This window comes from Odocoileus virginianus, unplaced genomic scaffold (assembly GCF_023699985.2).
Source record: "Odocoileus virginianus isolate 20LAN1187 ecotype Illinois unplaced genomic scaffold, Ovbor_1.2 Unplaced_Scaffold_1, whole genome shotgun sequence".
NCBI classification, from domain to species: Eukaryota; Metazoa; Chordata; class Mammalia; order Artiodactyla; family Cervidae; genus Odocoileus; species Odocoileus virginianus.
The window spans coordinates 8,112,160-8,134,971 of NW_027224263.1; the positions used below are offsets into that span (position 1 = coordinate 8,112,160).

At 38.3% G+C, this 22,812-nt stretch overlaps 1 protein-coding gene across 5 annotated transcripts in view; it reads right to left on the reverse strand.

The window, feature by feature from the left end:
• IL13RA2 (interleukin 13 receptor subunit alpha 2) overlaps positions 1 to 14,282 on the reverse strand; it is a 78,206-nt gene extending 63,924 nt beyond the window's left edge. For 4 of the 5 annotated variants that reach the window (XM_070462161.1, XM_070462159.1, XM_070462163.1 and 1 more), the window contains exons 1-2: positions 14,197 to 14,282; positions 10,890 to 10,939 (exon numbers count right to left, since the gene is read on the reverse strand). The gene's annotated coding sequence lies outside the window, so the exon portion shown is untranslated. Of the gene's footprint in view, positions 1 to 10,889; positions 10,940 to 13,969; positions 13,989 to 14,196 lie in introns of those variants that run through there. The other variant, XM_070462162.1, reaches the window with a different exon arrangement.
• Positions 14,283 to 22,812: the final 8,530 nt, after the last annotated feature.

Here is a 22,812-nt window from a genome sequence, read left to right on the forward strand (position 1 = left end):
ACTTAAACACAGACACATAGACTGCCAAAGGTCAGTAGTACCAGATTCTGTTTTCTAGTCACTCACCTTTATTCAATGGTTCATAGAGCAATGATGTGCCAAGCACTGCTCTAGATGTTTAGGGTACAGATGTGAGTTAGATACTATCTCATGTAGTTCACATTCTAGTTAGAGGGATAGAAACTAAAAAGTATTGATAATTATAGTTCTGTGTGATAAGAACAGTACACTATGACAGAATCATTGGCAGCTAAGGAAGCTAAGAGGAAAGAACAACTCATTCTATGTGTGTTGTGGAAAAGGTGAGTGTCTTTAAGAAGAGATGGTTTGGGAGTGGGGAGTAGAGGGGTTAGTGAGTAGGTGGGAGACTGGTGCTCCCGATATATTTGCTCTTTGTCCCCAGTTCCTGGCACAAAGTTCTTAAGACTCTTGGACTTTCCTGAGTGAAAGGAGTGTCTTCCATATTATTAATGATCTCCTTTCAGCCAAACTTGAGCTTATGCTAATGAAGTGATGATTGGTGAGCCCCCACTTAGCTCAGGATGAGGGTTGGTTGTCAGAGGAACCGACCTTAAGATTAGAGGTTGGGACTATCATCCCCACCACCTGAGCTCCTGGGAGATGAGAGGGGGCTGGAAGTTGAGTTCCATCACCAAAGATTTAGTCAGCTATGTCTAACTAATGAGACTTCAATAAAAACTCCTAAACAACTTGGTGTGGAGAGTTTCAAGGTAGGTGAGCACATCAAGATACAAGGAAGTTGATGTGCTTGGAGAGAGAATAAAAGCTCTGTGAACTGAAGTATGCCTCCCCCCACCAATACCTTGCCCTTTCACATGCCTCCCACTTGACTGCTCTATAATAAACCATTAATAGACAGTAAAGTGTTTTCCCAAGTTCCTTGAGTCATTCTAATGAACTATCAAACCTAAAATGAGTCATTAGGACTTCCTGAATTTACAGCTGGTTGATCAGAAGTACTGGGACTTTTGCCTGGCATCTGTCTTGAGGGATTGACCTCTTAACCTGTGGGGTCTTTGCTAACTATAGATAGCATCAGCATTGAATTGAAAGGTAGGATATCAGTCGGGGTCAGAGAATCTGAGACTGAATAATCAGTTCATGTTAGAAAGAACTACAAACAAGTCAACTGTCTTTTTAACCATTTCTTTATGAGTCATCAGTTCAGTTCAGTTCAGTCACTCAGTTGTGTCCAACTCTTTGCAACCCCATGAACCGCAGCATGCCAGGCCTCCCTGTCCATCACCAACTCCCGGAGTCCACCCAAACCCATGTCCATTGAGTTGGTGATGCCATCCAGCCATCTCATCCTCTGTCGTCCCCTTCTCCTTCTGCCCTCAATCTTTCCCAGCATCAGGGTCTTTTCAAATGAGTCAGCTCTTCGCATCAGGTGGCCAAAGTATTGGAGTTTCAGCTTCAACATCAGTCCTTCCAATGAACACCCAGGACTGATCTGCTTTAGGATGGACTGGTTGGATCTCCTTGAAGTCCAAGGAACTCTCAAGAGTCTTCTCCAACACCACAGTTCGAAAGCATCAATTCTTTGGCACTCAGCTTTCTTTATAGTCCAACTCTCACATCCATACATGACTACTGGAAAAATCCATAGCCTTGACTAGATGGACCTTTGTGGACAAAGTAATGTCTCTGCTTTTTAATATGCTGTCTATGTTGGTCATAACTTTTCTTCCAAGGAGTAAGCGTCTTTTAATTTCATGGCTGCAATCACATCTGCAGTGATTTTGGAGCCCCCCAAAATAAAGTCTGTCACTCTTTCCATTGTTTCCCCATCTATTTGCCATGAAGTGATGGGACCAGATGCCATGATCTTAGTTTTCTGAATGTTGAACTTTAAGCCAACTTTTTCACTCTCCTCTTTCATTTTCATCAAGAGGCTCTTTAGTTCTTCTTCACTTTCTGCCATAAGGGTGGTATCATCTGTATATCTGAGGTTATTGATATTTCTCCTGGCAATCTTGATTCCAGCTTGAGTCATACAGCCCACTATTTGCAAAGGCCTAGGCCTTTCAGGAAACTTATCAAGATAATGTTGTTTGACAAACTGTAGCAAAGACTGTTTGTCAGTGTCCATTTTCATATTGATCCTGTTAGTAATAGAATCTTATGAGCTTTATCTGTGTGCAAGGCTTCTGAGCCAGAGACTACATTTCCATACTCCTTTGCAGTTAGGTATAAGAGAAATTTAGACAATGATATGCAAGCAGCAGTGATGTGTGTGACATTTGGTCATATTTTGACAGAAAAATTCTTGTCCTCTTCTTTCTCTCTCCTCACTCAACCAGTAGGCTATAGCACAGACATGATAATGGGAGCCAATTTGACCACACAGACAAAGTCACCATACTAGGAGACAGCAAAGCAACAGGCAGAAGGACCCTCAGGCTTGGATGACCTCCTGCAGCAGTATTGCATGCCCACCTTTGGTCTGTTGCTTGAGCCATAATATTTCAAGGTCTTAGAAACTATAAAACTCCTAGAGGAGAACATAGGCAAAACACTCTCCGACATAAATCACAGCAGGATTCTCTATGACCCACATCCCAGAATTTTAGAAACAAAAGCAAAAATAAACAAATGGGACCTAATGAAACTTAAAAGCTTTTGCACAACAAAGGATACTATAAGTAAGGTGAAAAGATAGCCCTCAGATTGGGAGAAAATAATAGCAAATGAAGCAACAGACCAAGGATTAATCTCAAAAATATACAAGCAACTCCTCCAGCTCAACTCCAGAAAAATAAATGATCCAATCAAAAGATGGGCCAAAGAACTAAACAGACATTTCTCCAAGGAAGACATACGGATGGCAAAAAAACACATGAAAAGATGCTCAACATCACTCATTATCAGAGAAATGCAAATCAAAACCACAATGAGGTACCATTATACACCAGTCAGGATGGCTGCTATCCAAAAGTCTACAAGCAATAAATGCTGGAGAGGGTGTGGAGAAAAGGGAACCCTCTTACACTGTTGGTGGGAATGCAAATTAGTACAGCCACTATGGAAAACAGTGTGGAGATTCCTTAAAAAGCTGGAAATAGATCTGCCATATGACCCAGCAATACCACTTCTAGGCATACACACTGAGGAAACCAGATCTGAAAGAGACACGTGCACCCCAATGTTCATCGCAGCACTGTTTATAATAGCCAGGTCATGGAAGCAACCTAGATGCCCATCAGCAGACGAATGGATGAGGAAGCTGTGGTACATATACACCATGGAATATTACTCAGCCATCAAAAAGAATTCATTTGAATCAGTTCTAATGAGATGGGTGAAACTGGAACCCATTATACAGAGTGAAGTAAGCCAGAAAGATAAAGACCATTACAGTATACTAACACATATATATGGAATTTAGAAAGATGGTAACGATAACCTTATATGCAAAAAAAGAAAAAGAGACTCAGATGTATAGAACAGACTTGTGGACTCTGTGGGAGAAGGCGAGGGCGGGATGTTTCAAGAGAACAGCATCGAAACATGTATATCTAGGGTGAAACAGATCACCAGCCCAGGTTGGATGCATGAGACAAGTGCTCGGGCCTGGTGCACTGGGAAGACCCAGAGGGATGGGGGGTGGAGAGGGAGGTGGGAGGGGGGACCGGGATGGGGAATACATGTAAATCCATGGCTAATTCATTTCAATGTATGACAAAAACCACTGCAATGTTGTAAAGTAATTAGCCTCCAACAAATAAAAATAAATGGAAGAAAAAAAAATATTTCAAGATCTTTTGATTATCATAACTTACTGTGTAACCCTAAACAATATAGGGATAAATCCTTATTAAAGTACAATTGAATTCACAGCTGCACTGTTTACAATAGCCAACACATGGGAGCAAGCCACGTGCCCATCAACAAAAGGATTGGCTCAAGAAGATGTGGTATGTATAAACAATGGAATATTAGCCATAAAAAAGAATGAAATAATGCCATTTGCAGAAATACAGATGGATCTAGAGAGTATTATGCTTAGTGAAATAACTCAGAGAAAGACAAACACTATGTGAAATCACTTATATGTAGAATCTGGAAAATAATACAAATGAATCTATGCACATAACAGAAACAGACTCAGAGACATAGAAACAAATTTATGGTTATGAAAGAGGAGAAAAAGGGAGGGAGAGACAAATTAGGAGTATGGAATTAACAGATACAAACTACTATACATAAAATAGATAAGCAATAAGGATTTACTGTATAGCACAAGGCTTTATAACTTTTATTTTATAATAACCTATAGAAAAAAAAAGAGTCACTATGCTGTACACCTGAAACTAACACAATATTGTAAATCAACTGTACTTCAATTTTTCAAAATACAATTGATATTAATGTGTTACTCTTCCCAACGGTATTTGTACATGGAATCTAAAAATCAAAGAATGCATAAATTTAAAAAAATGCCCTGGAATGATAAGAGAAAAAACATAGACATGAAATAGACTTCACAATATTAGTTTGAACATAGTATATTATCTGCTATCAAGCATTTTTTCATATTTCTAAATTTGCTATTGTTTAAGAATATTGACAGATAAATAAAAATAGTATAATGAAGCTTCATGTACCCATTATTTAGATTCAACAATTATCAAGATAACATTTTTATTAATCATGTCATGAAACTGATATCCCTACTTTCAAAGGTAAGAAACTCTCATGTTCAGAGACACTGCTGAAATGCTGAAACTAATCTAAAAGTCATAGTCTAACACCCTCTTTTTTACAACCAAGTAAACCAAAGCCCTGAATACAGAGATGACCTAATCAAAGCCATTTAGTTAGCAACAGCTGGTATAAGAATCAGTTTCCACTTTATCACACTGCTCTTTAATATTAAATAGTTTAATTTATTTGAATCTTTTCAAAATAACTGATGAAACATGGTAAAGTCTTTTTTCCATAAATTCACTAAAACAGACTATTCTCCAGATAAGTCTTTTTTACCTAATTTTTTTTCCTAAGAATACAAGTTACAAAACAGCTCTTCCACTTATCCCCTTTCACATCTGAATGTATTATAACAGAAATAGTTCATCAATCAAGAGTTCAGAGAAATAATCATATAGAATTTTACCGTAAAATCATGACTTTTCCAAATTTGTCTCTTGATAATTGCTAAGACAGGAATAAACACATGATGAACTTGTTAATGAACTACTAACAGGAAACCAGAGTATACAACATGTGTATCCTTGGATTGAGTCTCAATAAAATTAGGAAGTTAAGTCCCAGCTGGAGACCGGAAAACCAGCAGAAAATTCCTAACAGCCAGGGCACAGCATAATTTTAGAAAAAATAAAGATCAACAATAGATATTAATTTTCTCAAGTGGTCATTCTAATACTGGCACAGGGGTTTTAAAATGCTTAAACAATTACTAAACTGGGTTTCAAAACCATTTCACCTATTAATCTTTGCATTTCATTTAGAAGAAAACCACAGGTTTTATGGTCATATTTATTGCATATTTAACAGTTGGCTTCAAAGTGGTTATATCGCTTGAAAAGAGAACAGCTGGATTATTTTAACTAATATTGAGATGATCTTGTGAATTATATTTCTGCTGCTGCTGCTGCTGCTAAGTTGCTTCAGTCGTGTCCGACTCTGTGCGACCCCATAGACGGCAGCCCACCAGGCTCCCCCGTCCCTGGGATTCTCCAGGCAAGAACACTGGAGTGGGTTGCCATTTCCTTCTCCAATGCGTGAAAGTGAAGTCGCTCAGTCGTGTCCAACTCTCAGCGACCCCATGGACTGCAGCCTACCAGGCTCCTCCGTCCATGGGATTTTCCAGGCAAGAGAACTGGAGTGGGTTGCCATTGCCTTCTCTGTCTCCTTAGGTTACCACCATTCATTCATTCAGTCACTCATTTACTTGGCAAACATTGAGTTCTGTGTTAGGAAAGCAGGATACAACGATGAATGAACAAATTCCTGCCCTCACTGAACTTATATTCCAGTGTTAGAGATAAACCATAAAACAAACAAGCAAAAATAGGTTAGGTAATGATAAATGCCATACAAAACACAAGAGGCAGGTTAAGAGGCTAAATAGTAATGGGTGGAGTGAGGGAACAAGGCTACTTTAGAAAGGATGATTAGGAAGGCCTCTCTGAGGGAGAATCTGAATAAAAATGTGGAGGGAGTCATGAAGATAACAGTAAAGAGTGTTTCTTGCAGATGGAACAAATGCAATGGCCCTAATAAGGGACTGTGTTTGTGGGTTGGGAGCAGAGTAAGCAAGGAAGAAAGTAAGAAGAAGAAAGGTCAGAGAGGTAGAGGTGCAGTTTGTGTGGTGCCTCCTAGGTCATTTTAGACTTTGGCTTTTGTTCTGAGTGAGATGGGAGTCACTGAAAGCTTTTGATCAGGGAGTACACGAAATTAGTTTTATCTTTGATATAATTCCAGCTGCTGAATAGATAATGAAAAGGAAATAGTTTTCTAGTAATTTTCTAGACAAAAATTTTTTTGAATTTTCTAGCCAAGAGATAATGGCAATTTGTACTATAATGGTGGAAAGTGACATATTCTGAATATATTTTGAAGGTAGGTCTGGTGTGATCTTCTAAGATATTAGATGTGGGGTATGTGAGTGACAGGGTAATCTAAAATGATACCAAGGATTCTAATCTAAGCAATTAGGTAAATGGTGATGCCATTTATTGAAAGGAAGCACACTAGGGGAGGAGCAGGCTAGGCATAGGAATAAAGAATTCAATTTTGGACATGGTAAGTTTGAGCAGTTCATTAAACTTCCAAGTGGAGATACAGAGTGGACAGTTGGATACACAAGTCTAGAGTATAGGGGAGAGTTCAGAACTAAAGTTAATGATACATTGCTGTTGTTGTTTTAGTCATTAAGTTATGTCCGACTCTTTTGCAACTCCATGGATTATAGCCCACCAGGCTCCTCTGTCCATGGGATTTCCCAGGCAAGAATACTAGAGTGAGTTGTTATTTCCTTCTCCAGGGGATCTTCTCTGACCAGGGATTTGAACCCAAGTCTCCTGCATTGGCAGGTGGATTCTTTACCGCCGAGCCACCTGGGAAGCTTTAATGATATATACATGCTCCTTAAAGTTCTGAGACTGAGAATGAGACTGTCTGGTGATCGTATGTTTGGATTGTGTAGCAGGTTGAGGCATGGGTCATTCTAGAGAATTACCACACAATTGCAAAAAATAAACATTTGGTGATTGAAACAACTATCTAATATCACTAGATAAACTAAATGATGTTCACTGGTTTTAATCTTTATGTCCTTTATTCTCAAGTACAAAAGTATATTCAGTCCTCTTACTTTTAACTTATTCTATTTTAAATAGTCAAAGTTTCAGCACTATTAGCACTCCACTGCTAATCACTAAGCTTCTAAAAGCCACAGTCTTATTCATTTTATAAGACTCATTCTTACAAAGCTCTTTTCTAGAACTTTTCCTTGACTAGCTAGTGGCATTACCACATTAAAATATGAAACTTTCTTACTTTTAGACACCTTATTTCCATTCTCTTCTATTTAAGCTTGCAGACCAATTAAAAAATTTTGTGTTCTTATGACAACTAGGAGGCAAAAATTAAAATTTCCCTGAAGAGAAAGCTGTTCAAAGACTCATAATTTCAGGACTCAAAAGATACCTTTAAAAAAATCCTCCAAATTCATCAAGTTGTACACAGTAAATATGTACAGTTCTTTACATATCAATTATACTTCACTAAGCTGTTAAATTTTTTTTTTTTAATCTTTCATTCTGTATCACTGGATTGTTGTGCTGACTTTCTGTTAGTAGTAGTTTCAACTGATCTCTCTGGTAGATTCCCATTAATAATTGTGTATTCAAATGTTGAGAACAAATTATATACCATATTCCTTGGTTCTGAGCTGCTCTCTAGCATATATATGTGACACACATTTAGAAGAAGACATAGAATAGCTAAGAGAATTGCAGATATACCTAGAAAATTAATCACAGCAGCTTCAGATCTTCATATAGTGTCTAAGAACATTAATTCTGGAGTCATACTGCCCGGGTTTGAATTTCAGCACCATTATTTACTAGTTGTGTAACTCTAGAGAATGTACTAAAATATCTTTATGTCTCACTTTCCTCATCTTTAAAATGGAGATGGGAATAGGTCTCACTTCACAGAACTGTGAAAGTGAAAGTCACTCACTTGTGTCTGACTCTTTGTGACCCCATGGACTGTAGTCCATGGAGTTCTCCAGGCCAGAATACTGGAGAGGGTAGCCTTTCCCTTCTCCAGGGGAATCTTCCCAACCCAGGGATCGAATCCAGGTCTCCCACATTGCAGGCGGATTCTTTACCAGCTGAGCCACAAGGGAAGCCCAAGAATACTGGAGTGGGTAGCCTATCCCTTCTCCAGTGGATCTTCCTGACCCAGGAATCAAACTGGGGTCTCCTGCATTGCAGGTGGATTCTTTACCAACTGAGCTATCAGGGAAGCCCTTTACAGAATTGTAGCAAGAATTAAATGAATACGTATAAAGCATTTATTATGTGCTTGACACACAGTAAGCCTGTGTGAATTGGGTGATAGAAGATTTTTATCAGAAGGTTGGGCAGGGGTTGAATAAAACAAAGCTCATCTGTCCATTTACTTGTCAAGATTTACCCCTTGCCACCTATTGGGGTTACAAGTCCCATATGGAAAAGAAGCAGGTGTGTTAAATATTTCACATTTGCACAGTATGACTCATTCTTATCTTGAGTATTTTGCAAAGTACAGAGTAGGACTGCTAATTTCAGTGATTTGTAAGGAATGAAGGTATAAATACATAGATGCACATATGAACAAAATTTTAAAAAAATCCTAGAAGAGGGAAGATAAACATAACAAGAAAACATGAAAAGGGAAGGAGATTGGAGAACAAGAATTGCTAGACCATCAAAGACCTCATTCCCACACTTGGCAACTATGCCTAAGCTGTCTGTATTTTTTTTCTTAAGTAAGAGGAACAATTTTCTGTAAATGCTTACTAAAATCCTTTAAGTTCCACTAGTGATACAAAAGAGACCCCTCCTTTGGAGAAAATGTAGCAAAGAGTGTCTCAAGACATAACATTCATAGATAATTATAAGTTCCCAAACATTAAATAACAATAACCAGATTCCTTCCTTAGTTTATCAATTCCATATGCCAGAGCGGGCTGCAGAATCTCTGAGACCCAAAAGATAGAATAAAGGATTGTAAGGAAGCCAGTGTGAAAAAGCAGCTATCATTTCCACTTCTTCCTAAAGGTTGAAAAGCCTAATTTAGGAGAAAAGCATAAAGATATATTTCCTTCCCTCAAGAAGCTGATAGTCTAGTCCAGGAAAGGCAGAGAGGTGACAAGAAAAATGGAATGCAGTCCACTAAGCACTAACTGATAGAGAGAAGCTTTTTTTTTCTATATGGGTCTGTGGAAATCCAGGCAGTGAGTTTCAGTGAAAGGATGATGTCTGCATGGAGTTTTAAATGAGAAATAGGAGATAAATGATAAAGAAGAAGTCTCACTATCTTCTCCTTGGATTACTGGAAGCATTCCCTATCTTCCCTCTGACCCACCCTCCCTGGCACACAAGAAAAATATGAAGGAGGACTTGAGTTGTCTAGGGCAGGAGAACTTGAGATGGGTCCAGCAAACATAGTTTTTATTTAGAACAAGGTAGCTTGACTGTGTCAGAAAAGGCAATGGCACCCCACTCCAGTACTCTTGCCAGGAAAATCCCATGGATGGAGGAGCCTGGTGGGCTGCAGTCCATGGGATCGCTGAGTCGGACACGACTGAGAGACTTCACTTTCACTTTTCACTTTCATGCACTGGAGAAGGAAATGGCAACCCACTCCAGTGTTCTTGCCTGGAGAATCCCAGGGATGGGGGAGCCTGGTGGGCTGCCGTCTATGGGGTCGCACAGAGTCGGACACGACTGAAGTGACTTAGCAGCAGTAGCAGCAGCAGCACCTTGACTGTGTGTAAATTTGGGCCATATGCTTTTTCTTTCATTTTAATGTTGGCCTTCCACATTACCATGAATCTTTTAGAATGACACACTATTTGACAATTTTCATCTGCTATGTTACCCAAATACTTAATGACACAGATTCTAATTCCAAACTACATAGATGCTCCCTTACTATGGACACCTTAGAAAATAACTTCAGTAGCTGTGAACATTCTTTTTCATAAGGTTTGGTGAGATTTGTTGTGGCCAATATATGCCACATTTAATTTCTTAACTATCATCTGTGATATTTAATGAGTCAAATTCCTATGGTATCAACTTTATTTCCATGCATGGTAAATCAGTATATCTCCCTTCTCCTCCTTAGCCCATTATGAGACCCAAAAGAAAAAGGTCATTTCTAAAATTATAAGAAATATCTTCTATATGAGTCTCCCTCTGCCATGGTACTCTTCCTGTGTCCTTCAATTTTAGAGAACATATTCTTCTAAATCCTCTCTCTCTCATAAGCCTGTCAAACTTCTGTGGACCTACAGGTTCTTATCACTCACAGACATACACACACACATGGGACCTCCCCCAAACAACCATCAAAATAGAGAAAGATTTAGTGGAGTGTATTAAGAGCACTAGACCGTGAGTTAGGGAGACTGAATTTTGGCCCTAATTCTACCATTGGTTACATTGGATACAAATTTATTTTCTCAGGACCTCCATTTCTTCAACAGTAAAATAAGCTTGATCACCTACAAAGTCATATCCAGCTCTAATTATTCTCCAAAAATTCTTTAAAATAAAATTTGTTCTGTTACAAATACATTTACTTTATACAATTTTACTATAAGTTTTAAGAAAATTAAAACTTACCTTTTCAAATGTGAGATCCAGTCACTTCTTGTGAATTGTTTCCACAAGGCCTATGAAAGAAAAGTACTATGAGTTAAAAGCAAATGAACTCATAGACAAAAGATATTAAATGTGGTAACCTCTTGATGATATATATAGAAAGGAAATTATTCAAATAAATACTGTTTGCTTTTACAAAATGCTTAAGGTAACAGAATTTGTGTGGACTGGCATAGTTCATATTATTTTCCCTCCTTCTAATGAGTGATATTAATACTAATCACCACCAATGAAATAATTACTACTGATACTGTAAAGAAACATACTGAATTATTATTCAGACAATCATTATGTTTTGAAATGAGAGGAAACTATTAAAGATCTCAATTTGCTTACAGATTTTTTTTTTAAGTGAAAACATTTTTTTAATTGTGGTAAAATGTGCATAACATAAAACTTATTTCAATTATTTTCTTTCCATTTATTTTTATTAGTTGGAGGCTAATTACTTTACAACATTGTAGTGGTTTTTGTCATACATTGAAATGAATAAAAATCACTTAACCAATAGTTTAAATGCAAATCATGCCAATGCACTCCAACATTATTTGAAGACAACATGATTCCAAAAGAGCTAGTGCACCAAATGTAGTACTACCGAAGAATCCTTGGAGTCACTAGGTCTTCCTGTACACTCAAACCATCATAGACAGATGAAATTTTCTCCTATTTATAAAACTCTTTAGAGAGAAGATTCCACAACTTTCCTCAGGATCCATTTCCAATATTTCACAATCGTTTCCTCCTTAAGCATCTAACAAAAATCTGCCATGCTTTCTTAAGTTTATTTAACCATCTAAGAATAAAGAGACCATTGACTATCCTCTGCACCTAAGTAACTGATATTTTAAGATAATTATTAATTATCCCTCAGGCCTCTCTTCTCTGAGTTGATGAACACTGTTCCTTCAACATTCCCCTCAGAACACATCTCCTATGTCCCATGACCTATTTTCTGTTATTCTAAGTAAATGCCTTGCTTCAGAATTTTGGTAAGGCCTGCCTGGATTTGAGTTTCTCTTTTTATGTTTTACACTCTAAAAGTCTTGAATTTACATGGAGTCTATAGTATCTGCTCCTTACCTAAGATTTTCTCTCTCAGAATAACATTAAGCAATTGCCGATGTTATCCAAAATATAGTTGTATAACCACAGTGCACAAAACATAAATTTAAAAAAATGTAAAAGTCCTAATTTAACCTCACAAAATAAGGCAATATAGTTTTAGCTTTGTGATATCCTGTCCAGAGGCCAAGAAATTATTCAAGTGGTTTTCTCAGGAAACAAATGTTTAGACTCTTGGGAGGAAGCCAGAAATCTGGAGTGGGTGATGTGGTTCTTGGCTCCCTAATTCTTATGTCACCAAAGAAATATTTTGGCTGAGCACTGAATACTCGTCCTCATTTCCAGACCATTTCATTTTGTGAAGTTAGAGAATTGTGTAATGCATCCCATGCATTTTTATGGTCTAATTGCCATATGTTATATATTTGGAATTTGAATTTTTGGAGTGTATGAAGATATTGTCAATCTAAAAGCTGTCTTCCTATATATTACACAATAACTAATGCCTCTCTAAGGTCTGGTTCAGTACCTGATTTACTCTCTTGGGTTCTCAAACATCTTCTCAATAAGACCTACGCTATGTCCACTCTACTTAGAATTGCAACCTGTACCAATTACTCTCACACACACTCATGCACATACACACACCACACCTACTATTTCTATATTTCAAAGCATGCGTTTCCTTTTAATATAAAAACATCATTTAGTGAATTGTCATTTATCACTTGTTTCCCTCCTCTAGACTGTAAGCTCTATGCAGCAGGTATTTTTGTGTTTTGTTCCTGATGATGACCAAGTGCCTATAACTAGTATCTGACACACATTATGTGTGCTCAATAAATCTGTCCTAAATGAATGAATGAGTTGAATAATCCCTGAGGGATAGTGAGTATACAGATTGGCACTATGACATGCTCTGTTTTTTATATATTATTGAAGACATCAAACATCAGTTAACTCATTAAGTTGAAAGCTCACAATCATCCCACCCCAGTACTAATGCACTATTTTCTGTCAGGAATGCTCTTCTGTCACATCAGCTCATTATTCATAACTAAACTGTCGCCACCTCTGAAAGTCCTTCCCTCACCACCTGATGTTAATTAGACAGCCTGAGAAAGTGATTGCCAGTCACTATCACAATGCCAGTCACTGTTTTAGTTCCTTCATTATATTGTAACCTCTTATGAAAAAAACCAAATCAACTTTTCGGCCATACTTGCCAATACTTGAGGTTACATTATTTGTTTATTTACATATATACTTGTTTAAAATGTGCAGGCTTTGTGAGATCAGCAGTATATTCCCAGCATCAGGGTCAGAGTAGGTAATTTGTCAATACTTGATGAACGAACGAATAAATGATTAATTTGTAAAAATGTAAATCATGAAGTTGCAAACAGAAATGACAAGTACTATTCATCCAATTGCAAAATATTATTGGATGTTACTTTCATTTATTTCAAAATATTTATTCAGTGGTTACAAATTGTACTTCATCATTTATATAGATAAATGTATTCATATACACAGTCACATATGTATTATCTGTTAACACTTAGGGCACACATGGAAGAAGCAAAAGGAGTAAAGGAGAATAACACAAGAAAAGTGAAAATAAAATGGAGGCAATCATAGGTTGATTTGAGAAGTGGGAGGGTAGTAAGTGGTTTTGGGGTAGCTGAAAAGAGTATTAAAATGTTCCAGAAAAAAATATGATTAAAGCATAATCAGAAAATATCTCACCTGTATTGCTCATGAAACTTAACTTTGATTGGGCACACTTGGTCAGCCTCACTCCACATAAACCTCATTTTATCATGCTCCTGGGAACTCTACCTATTAAAAACCTGAGATTTAATACCAAATTCCTTTCTCCCAAGGTGCTACATCTCCCTGGTTTCATTAAACTCCTGTAGTTTGCTTCCTCACATTCAAAAAAAAAAAAAAAACACCCAAAGGTATTTGGTTACCTTAGTTAACAAAATAGAAGTGATAAGTATTTAGCTCTTGGTTTTGCAGTGGTAGGTGATCAATTAATATCTGCTAAATGAAAATAGAAAAATATAGGAGTATAGACAACATTAAAAGGCAGCCTGATTTCTATTACTAAATATAAAATTTTTTGCCATGTGATCTTGGAAAATGAACATTTTATTTATAGAAAGTTAAGTATTAGAAAGGTAACCTTTAGACTTACCTTCTCATGTGACTATAAGCCTTCACATTCTCTGGTAATGAGTCTGAAACTAAATGGGGGAAGTTGTCCCAATGACTTCCCTTTTGTGCTTTCCACTTATCTCTAAATGATTTCTTTTTAAGGAGAATTGACTAAATCAAGAACAAAGGGAATGCTGACACCACTTGGACTACAGGAAGCATTTGGAAATGTGAAACAATGCCTACATTTCCTTCTTTCTCCTTTCCAGAAAAACCCCTGTAACGTTTACAACATGTTCATTTAAACAATTTGTTTGAACAACTGGAGGAAAGTGTCAGCATTCTAAAGGCAAAACACACTGAAAGGCATTTATTTTAATTTTCAGGACGCAGTTAACATTTTATCCTCTGTCATTTTCCTCTATAGTTTTTTATTAAGATTCCAAAGTAGTTTATATTTGAAAAACAAGATGAACACTGCAGAGCAATACATAGCTCTAAATTTTATATTTATTTTCATATGTGAGTTTCATAAGAAGCCACTGAGATAGGAAGAACAGGAAGTATTCACTCCATTTTCTGGAAGAGGAAAATAAAAACTTCATTTTCCAAGATCACATGACAAAAGATTTTATATTTGGTAATAGGAACCAGGCTGCCTTTTAATGTTGTCTATATTTCTATATTCTTCTATTTCTATTTAGTTCACTACAGTTTAGTCACTCAGTCATGTCCAACTCTTTGTGACCACATGAACCGCAGCACGCCAGGCCTCCCTGTCCATCACCAACTCCCAGAGTTTACTCAAACTCATGTCCATCGAGTCGGCGATGTCATCCAGCCATCTCATCTTCTGTTGTCCCCTTCTCCTCCTGCCCCCAATCCCTCCCAGCATCACAGTCTTTTCCAATGAGTCAACTCTTGGCATGAGGTAGCCAAAGTATTGGAGTTTCAGCTTCAGCACCAGTCCTTCCAATGAACACCCAGGACTGATCTCCTTTAGGATGGATTGGTTGGATCTCCTTGCAGTCCAAGGGATTCTCAAGAGTCTTCTCCAACAACACAGTTCAAAAGCATCAATTCTTTGGTGCTCAGCTTTCTTCATAGTACAACTCTCACATCCATAACATGACCACTGGAAAAACCATAGCCTTGACCAGATGGACCTTTGTTGGCAAAGTAATGTCTCTGCTTTTTAATATGCTATCTAGGTTGGTCATAACTTTCCTTCCAAGGAGTAAGTGTCTTTTAATTTCATGGCTGTAATCACCATCTGCAGTGATTTTGGAGCCCCCCAAAATAAAGTCTGACACTGCTTCCACTGTTTCCCCATCTATTTGCCATGAAGTGATGGGACCAGATGCCATGATCTTAGTTTTCTGAATGTTGAGCTTTAAGGCCAACTTTTTCACTCTCCTCTTTCATTTTCATCAAGAGGCTTTTTAGTTCCTCTTCACTTTCTGCCATAAGGGTGGTGTCATCTGCATATCTGAGGATATTGATATTTTCCCGGAAATCTTGACTCCAGCTTGTGCTTCTTCCAGCCCAGCGTTTCTCATGATGTACTCTGCATATAAGTTAAATAAGCAGGGTCACAATATACAGCCTTGATGTACTCCTTTTCCTATCTGGAACCAGTCTGTTGTTCCATGTCCAGTTCTAACTGTTGCTTCCTGACCTGAATATAGGTTTCTCAAGAGGCAGGTCAGGTGGTCTGGTATTCCCATCTCTTTCAGAATTTTCCACAGTTTATTGTGATCCACACAGTCAAAGGCTTTGGCATAGTCAATAAAGCAGAAATACATGTTTTTCTGGAACTCTTTTCCTTTTCGATGATCCAGTGGATGTTGGCAATTTGATCTCTGGTTCCTCTGCCTTTTCTAAAACCAGCTTGAACATCTGGAAGTTCATGGTTCACATATTGCTGAAGCCTGGCTTGGAGAATTTTGAGCATTACTTTACTAGTGTGTGAGATGAGTGCAATTGTGCGGTAGTTTGAGCATTCTTTGGCATTGCCTTTCTTTGGGATTGGAATGAAAACTGACCTTTTCTAGTCCTGTGGCCACTGCTGAGTTTTCCAAATTTGTTGGCATATTGAGTGCAGCACTTTCACAACATCATCTTTCAGGATTTGAAATAGTTCAACTGGAATTCCATCACTTCCACTAGCTTTGTTTGTAGTGATGCTTCCTAAGGCACACTTGACTTCACATTCCAGGATGTCTGGCTTTAGGTGAGTGATTCCACTATCGTGATTATCTGGGTCATGAAAAACTTTTTTGTACAGTTCTTCTGTGTATTCTTGCCACCACCTTTTAATATCTTCTGCTTCTGTTGGGTCCATACCATTTCTGTCCTTTATTGAGTGCATCTTTGCATGAAACATTCCCTGGTTGTCTCTAATTTTCTGAAGAGATCTCTAGTCTTTCCCATTCTGTTGTTTTCCTCTATTTCTTTGCACTGATCACTGAGGAAGGCTTTCTTAGCTCTCCTTGCTATTCTTTGGAACTCTGCATTCAAATGGGAATATATTTCCTTTTCTCCTTTGCTTTTTGCTTCTCTTCTTTTCACAGCTATTTGTAAGGCTTCCTCAGACAGCCATATTTCTATTTAGCAGATATTAATTGAGCACCTACCATTGAAAAACCAAGAGCTAAGTACTTGATACAAACATAAGATATAGTCTCTCTTTAAGGAAATTAGTATTCAGTACGGAAAGCAGAAATTGCTGAGTACCAGGACCGAGGGGAAAGGAGCAGTGACCCCACAAAAGATTGATCCAGACTTGCCCAGGAGTGTCCAGGAGTCTCCAGCAGAGGCATGGGTCAGTGGTGGCCTGCTGCAGGGTTGGGGGCACTGAGTGTAGCAGTACATGCATGGGATCTTTTGAAGGAGGTCGCCATTATCTTCATTACCTCCACCATAGTTTGGCCCCAGGTAAATAGCAGGGAGGGAACACAGCTCCACCCATCAACAGAAAATTAGATTAAAGATTTATGGCCCCACCCATCAGAACAAGACCCAGTTCCCCCCTCAGTCAGTCTCTCCCATCAGGAAGCTTCCATAAGCCTCTTATCCTTCTCCATTAGAGGGCAGACAGACTGAAAACCACAATCACAGAAAACTAACCAATCTGATCACATGAACCACAGCCTTGTCTAACTCAATGAAACTATGAGCCATGCCGTGTAGGGCCACCCAAGATGGATGGGTCATGGTGGAAAGTTCTGACAAAACATGGTCCACTGGAGAAGGGAATGGCAAGCCACTTCAGTATTCTTGCCTTGAGAATCCCGCGAACAGTATGAAAAGGCAAAAAGATAGGATGCTGAAAGATGAACTCCCCAGGTCGGTAGGTGTCCAGTATGCTACTGGAGATCAGTGAAGAAATAACTCCAGAAAGAATGAAGAGACAGAGCCAAAGCAAAAACAACACCCAGTTGTGGATGTGACTGGTGATAGAAGCAAAGTCCGATGCTGTAAAGAGCAATATTGCATAGGAACCTGGAATGTTAGGTCCATGAATCAAGGCAAATTGGAAGTGGTCAAACAGGAGATGGCAAGAGTGAACATCGACATTTTAGGAATCAGCGAACTAAAATGGACTGGAATGGGTAAATTTAACTCAGATGACCATTATATCTACTACTGTGGGCAAGAATCCCTTAGAAGAAATGGAGTAGCCATCATAGTCAACAAGAGTCCAAAATGCAGTACTTGGATACAATCTCAAAAGCAACAGAATGATCTCTGTTCATTTCCAAGGCAAACTATTCAATATCACAGTAATCCAAGTCTATGCCCCAACCAGTAATGCTGAAGAAGCTGAAGTTGAACAGCTCTATGAAGACCTACAAGACCTTCTAGAACTAACACCCAAAAACATGTGCTTTTCATCATAAGGGATTGGAGAGCAAAAGTAGGAAGTCAAGAAACACGTGGAGTAACAGGCAAATTTGGCCTTGGAGTACAGAATGAAGCAGGACAAAGGCTAACAGAGTTCTGCCAAGAGAACAGACTGATGATAACAAACACCCTCTTCCAACAACACAAGCAAAGACTCTACACATGGACATCACCAGATGGTCAACACCAAAATCAGATTTACTATATTCTTTGCAGTCAAAGATGCAGAAGCTCCATACAGTCAGCAAAAACAAGACCGAGAGCTGACTGTGGCTCAGATCATGAACAGATATGCCAAATTCAGACTTAAATTGAAGAAAGTAGGGAAAACCACTAGACCATTCAGGTATGACCTAAATCAAATCCCTTATGATTATACAGTGGAAGTGACAAATAGATTCAAGGGATTAGATCTGGTAGACAGAGTGCCTGAAGAACTATGGATGGAGGTTTGTGACATTGTACAAGAGACAGCGATCAAGACCATCCCAAGAAAAAGAAATGCAAAAAAGCAAAATGGCTGTCTGAGGAGGCCTTACAAATAGCTGTGAAAAGAAAAGTGAAAAGCAAAGGAGAAAAAGAAAGATATACCCATTTGAATGCAGAGTTCCAAAGAATAGCAAGGAGAGATAAGAAAGCCTTCCTCAGTGATCAGTGCAAAGAAATAAAGGAAAACAATAGAATGGGAAAGACTAGAGATCTCTTCAAGAAAATTAGAGACAACAAGGGAACATTTCATGCAAAGATGCACTCAATAAAGGACAGAAATGCTATGGACCTGACAGAAATGGTATGGACCTTACAGAAGCAGAAGATATTAAGAAAAGGTGGCAAGAATACACAGAAGAACTATACAAAAAATATCTTCACAACCCAGATAATCACGATGGTGTGATCACTCACCTAGAACCAGATACACTGCAGTGCAAAGTCAAATGGGCCTTAGGAAGCATCACTATGAACAAAGCTAGTGGAGGTGATGGAATTTCAGCTGAGCTATTTCAAATTCTAAAAGATGATGCTGTGAAAGTGCTGCACTCAATATGCCAGCAAATTTGGAAAACTCAGCAGTGGCCACAGGACTGGAAAAGGTCAGTTTTCATTCTAATCCCAAAGAAAGGCAATGTCAAAGAATGCTCAAACTACTGCACAATTGCACTCATCTCACATGCTAGTAAAGTAATGCTCAAAATTCTCCAAGCCAGGCTTCAACAGTACGTGAACTGTGAACTTTTTGATGTTCAAGCTGGTTTTAGAGAAGGCAGAAGAACCAGAGATCAAACTGCCAACATCTGTTGGATTATCGAAAAAGGGAGAGAGTTCAAAAAAAAAATCTATTTCTATTTTATTGACTAAGCCAAAGCCTTTGACTGTGTGGATCACAATAAACTGTGGAAAATTCTGAAAGAGATGGGAATACCAGACCACCTGACTTGCCTCTTGAGAAATCTGTATGCAGGTCAGGAAGCAACAGTTAGAACTGGACATGGAACAACAGACTGGTTCCAAATAGGGAAAGGAGTATGTCAAGGCTGTATATTGTCACCCTGCTTATTTAACTTATATGCACAGTATATCATGAGTTACACTGGGTTGGATGAAGCACAGGCTGGAATCAAGACTTCTGGGAGAAATATCAATAACCTCAGATATGCAGATGACACCACCCTTATGGCAGAAAGCAAAGAACTAAAGTGCCTCTCAATGAAAGTGAAAGTGGAGAATGAGAAAGTTGGCTTAAAGCTCAACGTTCAGAAAACTAGGATCATGGCATCTGGTCCCATCACTTCATGGCAAATAGATGGGGAAACAGTGAAAACAGTGACAGACTTTATTTTTGGGGGCTCCAAAATCACTGCAGATGGTGACTGTAGCTATGAAATTAAAAGATGCTTACTCCTTGGAAGAAAAATTGTGACCAACTAGATGGCATATTAAAAAGCAGAGACATTACTTTGTCAACAAGGTCTGTCTAGTCAAGGCTATGGTTTTTCTGGTTGTCATGTATGGATGTGAGAGTTGGACTATAAAAAAAGCTGAGCACCAAAGAATTGATGCTTTTGAACTGTGGTGTTGGAGAAGACTCTTGAGAGTCCCCTGGACTGCAAGGAGATCCAACCAGTCCATCCTAAAGGAAATCAGTCCTGAATATTCATTGGAAGGACTGATGTTGAAGTTGAAACTCCAATACTTTGGCCACCTGATGAGAAGAGCTGACTCACTTGAAAAGACCCTGATGCTGGGAAAGATTGAAGGCGGGAGGAGAAGGGGACGACAGAGGATGAGATGGTTGGATGGCATCACTGACTCAATGGACATGAGTTTGAGTAAACTCTGGGAGGTGGTGATGGACAGGGAGGCCTGGCGTGCTGCAGTCCATGGGGTCGCAATGAGTCGGACATGACTGAGCGACTGAACTGAACTGAACAGAAAACAGACGTGTAAATAAAAATTGCTATTATGTTAAGAGGTTATATTATAAGATGGTGATCTCCAAGCTCGTAGATAATAAAATCCACTATGTTTTCTTATTTTGAATACAGTCTCTCAGTACATATGTTCAATTATAAGTTATACACAGTGTCATAATTAGCTAATCTCTTAAAGCAAAAAACATTTTGAAGGTGAAGTTCACTATTACTGTACAGGATATATTAATACGTTCATATATCAGAGCCTTGTTAACTTTGAATGCTGTAGGCCAACATTTCAGCAGGACTTATTAGATCATCATGTTTCTTGGATTTCTTTTGTATTTAAACTAATAATACAATTGACAAAGAATACTGTCAATTTCTTCACCATGTTTCCATTATTAGCAATATCATCAATATTCTTTGCAGAGTAATTTTGTGAGGGTTACTTTGCTTAAAATTTAAATAACATGATTAAGAAATCTAACTGGGAACATGTAAAGTGCAGCATCTTGTACTACTGTGAAATTAAACTATTAAGTAATTGTTTTGATGCATTCTTCCATACTTTTACTCTGGGATACCTCAGATATATTACATGACATCACATATGACCCTCTGTTATCAAACAGGCCAAGTGATGACATTATATATAAGTAATTATACATAGTATTTTCATTATATATAATAAAACAGATTCACTACTTTTGATTAAAATAAATATAGACATTCTTATATGTATACTCAACACCAATGTCCACTTAAAACAACCCCTAGAGTATATTTCTCTAACTTGAGATAACACTACTGGTCCATGCAAGGGTCAGAAAAAGAATTTCAAAATTTTCAAATATTATCCAAAAAGCACTAAAAAATGTTTTCTGTTGCTTTCTGATCCCTAACTAGAAAATTGTCTGGTCATGGTATCTCAAATTCAATCCCTATGCTTTCTAGCTGAGCCTTTACTATATTTCCTCTATAATGTTAAAGATCATTTAGGAAGAATGAGTGTAAGAGATGGTCAAAAACTGGGCACCATACTAATTAAATGGTTCTATTAACAGGCTAAGGCTTCCCTAGTGTGCAGGAGACCCAGGTTCAATCCCTGGGTCGGGAAGATCCCCTGGAGAAGGAAATGGCAACCCACTCCAGTATTCTTGCCTGGAGAATCCTATGGACAGAGGAGCCTGGCAGGCTACAGTCCATGGGGTGGCAAAGAGTCAGACACCACTGAGTGACTAAACAACAACATTAACAGGCCAAGATTACATATCTCATGTGTTATTACTTTATCTATGGACTTACTAATTTCCAAGTGACTATACTTTGCTTTGAATCATTAATATTCTCAAGATTATAAACAATGAACATGGTGTATTAAGCCAAATATACTTAAGAAAGCATGATGTAATGGAAAGAATTTTGAAGTCAGATAGGCTTGAATTTAAATCCCAGCTTAGCCATTTAGGAGTTATATGGCCTTGGCAAAGTAGCTTAATTCTCTGAACCTGTTTCTTCAAGTGTTAAGTGGAAGTAGTATCATCACCCTGCAACAGGACTTTTTGTGAGTAAAACATGTCATTCAGTAAGTACTCAATATCTTAATATCAATTATCACTTAAAATGAATAAAATTATGTGCAAATGGGGCAAAATTTTCAGCCTTGGGTTCCTGGTAATTATACTTTCTGGAAGAGCTTTCATGAATTTGCTAACGTACTGGCTCATTAGAAAAGATATGACAAACCTAGACAGCATATTAAAAAGCAGAGACATTACTTTGCCGACAAAGGTCCATCTAGTCAAAGCTATGGTTTTTCCAGTAGTCATGTATGGATGTGAGAGTTGGACCATAAAGAAGGCTGAGCGCTGAAGAATTGATGCTTTTGAACTGTGGGTTCAAGAAGACTCTTGAGAGTCCCTTGGACTGCAAGGAGATCAAACCAGTCAATCCATAAGGAAATCCAACTCAATGGACATGAGTTTGAGTAAGCTCTGGGAGATGGTGAAGGACAGGGAAGCCTGGGTTAGATCCCTGGATTGGGAAGATTCCCTGGAGAAGGGAAAGGCAACCCAATACAGTATTCTGGACCGGAGAATTCCATGGACAGTACAGCCCAAGGGGTCACAAAGAGTCGGAGACGACTGAGTGACTTTCACTTCACTTCACTTCAGGGAAGTCTGGTATGCTGCGGTCCATGGGATAGCGAAGAGTTGGATATGACTGAGTCACTGAACAACAACTGGCTCATTCATTCAACTAATACTTATTGAGTACTAACTCCATGCTCAGCATTGTGCCACATTTTATGGGGAATACAGTCCTCTCCTATTACA